The sequence below is a fragment of the Myotis davidii genome, unplaced genomic scaffold, assembly GCF_000327345.1.
Source record: "Myotis davidii unplaced genomic scaffold, ASM32734v1 scaffold187, whole genome shotgun sequence".
Taxonomy (NCBI): Eukaryota; Metazoa; Chordata; class Mammalia; order Chiroptera; family Vespertilionidae; genus Myotis; species Myotis davidii.
In genome coordinates this window covers 6,009,884-6,018,715 of record NW_006383018.1, presented here as the reverse complement: position 1 = coordinate 6,018,715, position 8,832 = coordinate 6,009,884, and positions in this window count along the sequence as shown.

Below are 8,832 nucleotides of genomic sequence, written 5' to 3'. Positions count from 1 at the left end.
AGCATGAGTTTAAAAATCAAAGACATTCTACAAATGAGAGCAGGGAAAATATTTGCCTTTCTCAAACTTGGTGCTGGGTTGGGAGAAGGGACTGTAGGGAAGCAAAGTTTGCCACCCCAAAATGTGCCTCTTGACATGAGGATAACTCTATTTTCAAGAAACAAAAGACTCAGGAAGAACCTTTAACCTTCCTCTTAATCATCTAAAGGAATTTAAACAGGGCCCTGGCTAGTTTGGCTCAGTGGATAGGGCATCAGCCTGCAGATTGAAGGGTCCCAGGTTTGATTCCAGTCAAGAGCATGTACCTTGGTTGCGGGCACATCCCCAGTAGTGGGTGTGCTGGAGGCAGCTGATTGATTTCTCTTCGATGTTTCTAATTCTCTATCCCTCTCCCTTCCTCTCTGTAAAAATCAATGAAATATATATTTTTTAAAAGAATTTAGACAGGCCGAAACCAGTTTGGCTCAGTGGATAGAGCATCGGCCTGCGGACTGAAAGGTCCCAGGTTCGATTCCGGTCAAGGGCGTGTACCTGGGTTGCGGGCGCATCCCCAGTGGGGGATGTGCAGGAGGTAGCTGATCGATGTTTCTCTCTCATCGATGTTTCTGACTCTCTATCTCTCTCCCTTCCTCTCTGTAAAAAAATCAATAAAATATATTTAAAAAAAAAAAAAGAATTTAGACAGGGGGCCTATTCCAGGTAATAGAGCAATCACCAGCACTGTCTTCAGAGAATTTGGGTGAGGTGTGGAGGAGAGACTTGGCAGGGGCTAGAAGTCGAAGCCACTCCGGGTCCCCTTGTCTCTGCATGGTCCAGAAAACTTTTGTTTACCAAATGTTTGCTTTTCCATCTCCATGTGATTTGCCTCCTTCCTCTTTAAAGTCCCAAACTACTACCTTCCTCTCCTTAGGTTAAGATGGCATATAAGCCTCAACTGCCCATTTGGGTCCTCGTTTAATGCCATTTTGGTTGGAGAGCATGCCTATATATTTCTTTCTCTCTCTGCTGTTCAGTTTGGTTAATTTTAACTATCTTAAGTTCACAGATTCTTTCCTATGTTTCCTCCATTCTGGTTTGAACTCATCCACTGAACTTTTTTATTTCAATTATTGTATTTTTTTTCAGTTCTAATATTACCATAATCCGTTTATTCTTTGCATCGTCTATTTCTTTACTTTTCATTTTCTTTCGAAAGCTTTCTATACTTTTTAAATTTATTTTAAGCAGGTCCGTGATTGCTTGTTTAAGCATTTTATCATGTTGCTTTAAAACTTTTTCCAGGCAATTCTAGCATTGTTGTCATATTGGTGTTGATATCTATGAACTGTCTTCCTTTCATTCAGTTTGAAGTCTTCCTGATTCTTGTATGACAAGACATTTTCTAATTAAACCTGAACGTTTTCATATTCGGTTATGAGATGCTGGGTCTTATTTAAATGTTCTATGTGAACTGGCTTTTCCGGCATCACTTTGTCAGTATAAGGAGGGCATTGCCTCATTGCTGCAGGGTGGAGGTAGAAGAGCAGGTTATTCGACTCACCCATGGATGTCAATAGTTACTGTTGGGCAGGAGTGGGGTTTCAGCTCCCCGCTGTGGTCTCCACCAATGCTATGGTGAAGTTGACCTTGTTACTATGGGCAATGTCAAAGTCCTGACTCTCCATTAAGCCTCCTCTGACACCCCCTCAATTAGGGGGGAGAGAGAGCACCTGCTTACTGTATGTGGTAGCAGAAGTCCAGATAGCCCTGACACCTTGTTGGAGGGGATTTCATTACAGGATAAAGCATGGAACAGACTGTGGAATCTCAGAGGGAAGGCAGGAGAGTATAGGTGGGTGGGAAGAGATCAACCAAAGAATTTGCATGCATATATGCATAACCCAAAGACACAGATAATAGGCTTAAGCTCTGGGGAAGAAGATAGAGGCAGTTTAGAAGAGGTTGATTGGGGGAGAAGAGGACATCTGTAATAATTTCAACAATAAAGATTTAAGAAAATAAATAAATGAACAAATAAATATTATCTGATAATAATATTAAAAAAGGATGAAGGTTCCAGCTCCACGTTTGGCCTACTCTGACATGCACTAAGGAAGAAAAAGGTATCACAGGCATATGAACAGTAAAGGAGGAAATGAAATTATCCCTATCTGTCTATGACATGAGTGCCTACATCAGTGCCTATATCAGCGACCTTTTTCTGTAAGAGGCTAGATAGTAAATATTTTCAGTTTCGTAGGCAAAGTAATCTCTGTTGCAAGTGTTCAACTTGGCTATTATAGCTTGAAAGCAGCCACAGGCAAGCATAAATAAATTGGCATGTCCTTATAAAAATGTATTTACAAAAACAGACAATGGGCCTAATTTTTCACACAGGCTAGTTCAGAGAGCCCTGGTCTGCATAAAAATCACCTCCAAAACCTAGAACTAATAAGCGAGTTTATAGCAGGATCAAAATATACATGGTCAACATCAAAAATTCAGCCATATTTCTATATACTAAAAATGAACAACTGGAAGCCAAAATTACAAAGATAAAACCAATTAAAATCTCTCAAAGATTAAATATGAGGCATAAATCTAACAAAAGATTGCCAGGGCTATATATTGTAAAGTATAAGATGCTGATGAAATCAATAAAAGAAGCACTAGTGCCGCATCCAGCACGACTAGGGTTCAGTGTCTGAAGAAGGGGCCGACGCACAAATGAAAACACTAGACAAGAAATATGAATTTAGAAGTCATGGAAACCTCTCTCTAGTGGAGAAGCTCACCGACTTCTGGCCAGTCTGCTTTTTATTTACTTGAATACACATTTGCCCTTTAGCAATGCATGCAGGCATATCAAAGGTAAAGTTTGGTAAACAGTAAAAGGATTATCAGGTTAGGGGATTGCCTTGAGCCATTGAGCCGACAGCAGGGCAATATTATGCTGATTTTCAGCCCTTCTGAATATCAAAGTCCATTAGCCTTCCAATGGGTCTTTTTGTATTAATATGCTAACTACTGTTGGTTTTAGCCTCTGGCACACCAGTAAAATGGAGAGACATACCATGCTCATAAACTGGAAACTTCAACATAGTAAAATGTCAATTCTCCTTACATTTATTTATAGATTTGGTGCAATTCATATAAAAATCCTCATGTTTTTTGTAGATATAGTCCATCTTAAAATGAAACTTATATGAGCCAGTAAATAAACTAGAGTAGGCTAATTTATTTTGAAAAATAAGAATAAAGTTGGAAAATTAGATTACCTCGGTATAAAACTTACAATATAGCTAAAGTAATCAAGACAGGTTTATAAAAGTAGAGAGAGACATATAAATCAATGGAACAGAATAGAATACATAGAAATACTAGTAGACCCATATAAGTATGGCCAACAGATTTTTAACAAAGATTCAAAGGCAATTCAATGAAGGAAAGAGTCTTTTCAACACATGGTGCTGGAACAATTGGACATTCACAGGAAGAAAAATCAACTTTGAAATAACCTCACACCTAACACAAAAATAACTAAAAAATGGAACATAAATCTACATGTAAAACTATAATACTTTTATAGTAAAACTTGGGGAAAATTGTTTTTTTAGGGCTAAGCAAAGGGTTTTTAGATATGATGGCAAAAGTACAATCCATAAAATAAAATTGATTTCACCAAAATGAAAAACTTTTGCTCTGTAAAAAACCCTGTTAAGACGTTGAAAGGACAACCACAGACTAGAAAAGCATATTTAAAAATCACATATCTGATAAAAGACGCATTCACTCAAATCTAATAAACAAAATAAACTGATGAACAAAATAGATCCAGAGACATAGAAACATAGAACAAACAGATGAATCTCAGAGGGAAGGCAGGGGTGGGTTAGTGGGAGGGAGAGATTAACCAAAGAACTCATATGCATATATGCATAACCCATGGATACAGACTATAGTGTGGTGAAGGCCTGGGAGGTGTGTGTGTGGGCTAGAAAGGGTCAATGGGGGAAAAAAGGGGGACATCTGACATCTGTAATACCTTCAACAATAAAGATCATTTAAAAAAAGACATATTCAAAAGATATGAAAAACACTCTAAGTTTAACAGTAAAAACACTAACAACCCAATTAGAAAAAGGGTAAAAGACTAAAACATACACTAAACCTAAAGGAAATTAAGGGTTGTAAACAAGGATAAAAAGAGATGTTCAATATCACTAACTAAGCTGAGTGGGGAAAGCCAATATCAAAGGTTACCTACCATATGATTCCATTTATGTAATGTTGAAATGACAAAATTAAAAAAATATATATATATATATTTATTGATTTCAGAGAGGAAGGGAGAGGGAGAGAGATAAAAACATCAGTGATGAGAGTGAATCATTGCCTCCTGCATGCCCCACACTGAGGATCGAGCCTACAACCCGGGCATGTGCCCTGACCTCCTGGTTCATAGGTCAATGCTCAACCACTGCACCACATCAGCCGGGCTGAAATGACAACATTTTGGGGATGGAGAACAGATCAATGGTTGTCATGGGTTAGGACTTAGGTGAATGAGCGGGGATGATTATAAAAGTGTAGCATGAGGGATGGCTTTTGTGACAATGAAACAGCACCCTATCTTGATTGTGATGGCAGCTACATGTTCTGAAATGTGAAAATTGAACTGGAACATGTGGGGTTCCCCTGGGCAGGATGCAAAGCTGGCCTCCCGGGTCCTTGTCTAGGTGGATTCAAAGTATGAAGCCACAGACAAAAGGTGGTATAGGAAAAGGTGGAAATTTATTGAGAAACAAGCACAGACTCCCACATGGGGACAGGGAGAGAGTCCCACCAAGTCCCTCTTTCTTAGGTTTATAAAGGCTGCAGTTCTTTGAGTCTTGATATTGAAGCATCCATCTTACATAAAAACTGCTGTTTGAAATTTTAACCCTGCTATGTTAGCTTCTGTAAACACTTGCTTGCTTAAATAATAAGACTACTCCCATTCCAGAGAGGCCATAAACTATGCCCCAGACTTAGTCAGTCAGACCAATGGTGCTGACACCAGGCCAGGCCTTGAGATATGGTCTCATGGCCCCTTCCCAGCACACGGGTCTTCTTTCTCAGAAGGCCCAGAAGTCTCATTCCAAATTTGGGAGACAAAGGACTGGAAAAAGTATAAATAGAGAGAGTTTCCTCCATGTTGGGGGGGGCGGGGAGCGGGCAGAATTTGAAAGACACATTTTTCTCTGGGCCTGCGCAGAATTTAATAATAAAATGTAACTCCCCCTTTCTCTAAGCATGGCTTGATTTTTCTTTGGTTTTCTGTAACAATATCCCCCCCTGATTGGTCACTATAGCAGCTTCAGATCTCAAGCCTCACATGAAGTTCCCTGCTCCTTCTCTCTTACTGTTTTTCTATTCCCTTTGGCCTTCCTCTTCCCTCTCTGGACGAGTGGATTCCTTTCCTTTATTCTGTGAGTGTACACCTTCTGCAGCTCTACTGTTCTGTGAATGTATATCTTGGGGCAGCTCCCAGCTTTGCAGCCCCATGGTTGTCTCCATGGACCCCCTAATTCCTAAACCTTCTAAACCTGCCTATTTTATCCCTAAAAACTCCTTTCAAATGTATACAAGAAATAAAATTTCATAGAACTACACACACACACACACACACGTGCACACACACACACATACACATGCACGATCTGGCTGGGCTGTTTCGCCTTTTTTTTTTTGAGGGAGAGAGATTTGTTGTTCCACTTACTCATGCATTCATTGTTGTTTCTTGAATATGCCCTGACTGGGTATCAAACCCGGAACTTTGGCATATCAGGACAAAGCTCTAACCTAGTGAGCAACCAGGCCAAGGCTCTATATATCTTTTAAGAATAAACGTTAGCCCGGGTGGTGTGGTTCAGTGGTTGGTTGTTGAGCATCGACCTATGAACCAGGAGGTCACGGTTCGTTTCCCAGTTAGAGCACATGCCAGGGTTGCAGGCTGGGTCGACAGAAGAGGGTAGCCAATCAATGTTGATGTTTCTTTCTCATCAACCTTTCTACCTCTCTTTTCCTCTCCTTCCCTCTTTCTCTAAAATCAATAAAAACATATTTTTTAAAAAGAATAAACTTTACTCAAAGAAATAAAGATATACTTCACAACCCAATGTGAGAAATGTCCCAGGTGCCAATTCTGCCTTTCCAATAGAAACATACACTGATCAATGGATTCTGCTTTCTCCAATATCTTGTAAAATTTTTAAAAATATGTTTTTATTGATTTCAGAGAGGAAGGAAGAGGGAGAGAGATAGAAACATCAATGATGAGAGAATCATTGATCGGCTGCCTCCTGCACATCCCACACTGGGGATCGAGCCCACAACCTGGGCAGGTGCCCTTGACTGGAATTGAACCTGGGACCCTTCAGTCCACAGGCTGACACTCTATCCAATAAGCCAAACCAGGGTCTTGTAATTTTTTAAAATTATGTCTGTTCCAGTAATTCATTCCATATTTGGGGACTTCATCATTTCATTCAGAGTAAGGATACTTCATAAATTCTGATAGGCACATAGCTAGCTCATCTTAGGTTTCATTTTACTGGGATTCCTATAGATGTGGTGTTTCCTAACATTGTAAATCTTTCCTATCTATTTCCTTTATACATACTTGGGCATTTCTCCTGCAATTACTGATATTTATAATCTTGTATCTAATAATCTTAACTTTTCTATTTAATTATATTTTAATAGATAAGGTAGAGCAAATCTCCTGTGCTGGGAAGATAAAAAGAATGCCAAGTTTCTAGTTTAGAGCTTTAGGTTTTTTGTTTGTTTTAATCATCACCTGAGAATATGCTTATTGATTATCAGAGAGAAAGAGAGAGAGAGAGAGAGAGAGAGAGAAAGAGAGAGAGAGAGAGATCAGTTGCTTCCCATATTTGCCCCAACCAAGGATCAAAACTGAAACGTAGACATATGCCCTGAGAGGGAATCAACCCTCAGCCATTGGTAATTAGGATAATGTTCCAACCAACTGAGCCACCTGGCCAGGACTAGGGCTTCAGGTTTTTTTTTTTAGTCTTGGTCTGAGCTTTTCCCCGTTCTTTTTTTTTAATGGGGACAGCCAATTCCTTTTCTGTCTTTGTTGGAATAGACAGGTTCTTTGGTTTGGGACTGCATGACAGCCATTTATCCCTATGTGGTCTATTTTTCTGCCTCGTGTCCATAAGATGGGTATAATCTATTTATTTTCATGTCCAAAATAAACTGTAGGTCTCCTTTGTCTTTTCTAACAGATTTATTGATATGACTTTTATTCCTAATTCTCTCAAGTCCACTCAGGTATGCAAATTAATTCTCTCCATATCTTTCAGTCGCCTGTGTCCTGCCTGTGTTTATTTCAACTGGGACATCATGACAGCCTCCCTGCACTTTCAGTTGCTCTCATAGTTGTAATTCTTTCCTGGGGAGATCCTGGCTCATGGCGTTCTAATCTTCATTTCATTTACACTTGTCTGAACAACAATTTGCTTTGTATGTGTGCATTATGTCTGCACTCTCTCTCCTGGCTCCGTCAGTAGTGTTTTGCTTTCTTATGATCTTTCCCTGGTTTAAGGTCTTAAACTGTTGTTTGGGGTGGGACATCTAATTTTCCATCCTGTAAATATCCATTTCACTGATGACTGTCTGAATGTCAACCCTCTCTTTGTTTTGAACTGTAGTAGTATCAGGGAACATGGTATCCATGTACTCATAGTTAGCCATGTGGTTTCTAAATTCTCCAACTTGGTGTCTGAATTCTTTAGCAATATTTTGCAATTATCAATATTATAGATTACCCATCTATTTGCCAAATTATGTGTTCATTACTCTGTGCTTGCGCCTATCTTATGGCCACCACAGCATAGAATTCTTAGTAATCATGACTAGTCACTCTATAATTCCCGTCATCTGGATTGTTGAAATCCCCACTAGAGTGTCATCTGACCGGCCCAGAACCCCCTGGGTCATTATCTGCACCACAATATTTATGATATGCAGCACCATCTGTTTGGAAACACAAGGTTTTTTCTTCCTTGTTTTTTTCCTAATTCTGTCTGGATCCTGCACTGCTTCGGAACATAGTCATCACAACCTTCACTGTCTCATTTTTCTTCTCTACTTGGTCTAAACATCATGGAAGCAGGGTTTTAGTTTAGGTTTATATCCATTTTCTAGTGCTTATTGGATTATTTTTAAAAAACCATGCCTGTCTAGTTTTTACCCTTGAAAATATTCCTTCTACTGAGTTACAAAACCTTTTGAATTTATTCATAGCTTGAAATTACTAATTAATTTCTTTCAGCACTTGACCTCAAATTCTACTCTGCGTTAGCCTAACAGGAGCATGTCACATGCAGGGGCACGTCACTCTGGAAGCATAAGGTCGACAGAGACTCAAACGAACCTTTATCTTCTGAAGGTGAAGAAAGGTCAGGCTCAAGCTTCCTTAGTCCCGGAGGAGAAAATGTCATGTCATGATGTGGATAAATACACGTTAGTGTCATGTTTTAAAAATGTGTAAACATAACTTGTGACATTTTTTTCCTGAAAAATGAAACAGACCCACCAAGAGTTTAAAAAATTGGCCCCAAATCATGAGTGTCCTGAGCAGTGGGGAGATGAGGCTGTGCTGGTTTGATATTAAGAGATTGAAGAAAGCGAAATCGTGCTTGATGTGAGGAGCTTGCTTGTGGAAAGTTGGGAAAAGCTGAACATGCATCAAGGTGGGGTTGAGTTGAAATAGGGTGAGTTTTATAGGACCATCAGCCTAGTGAGTGCAGTGACACTGTGGGATACTCAACGTGTATATTGAGT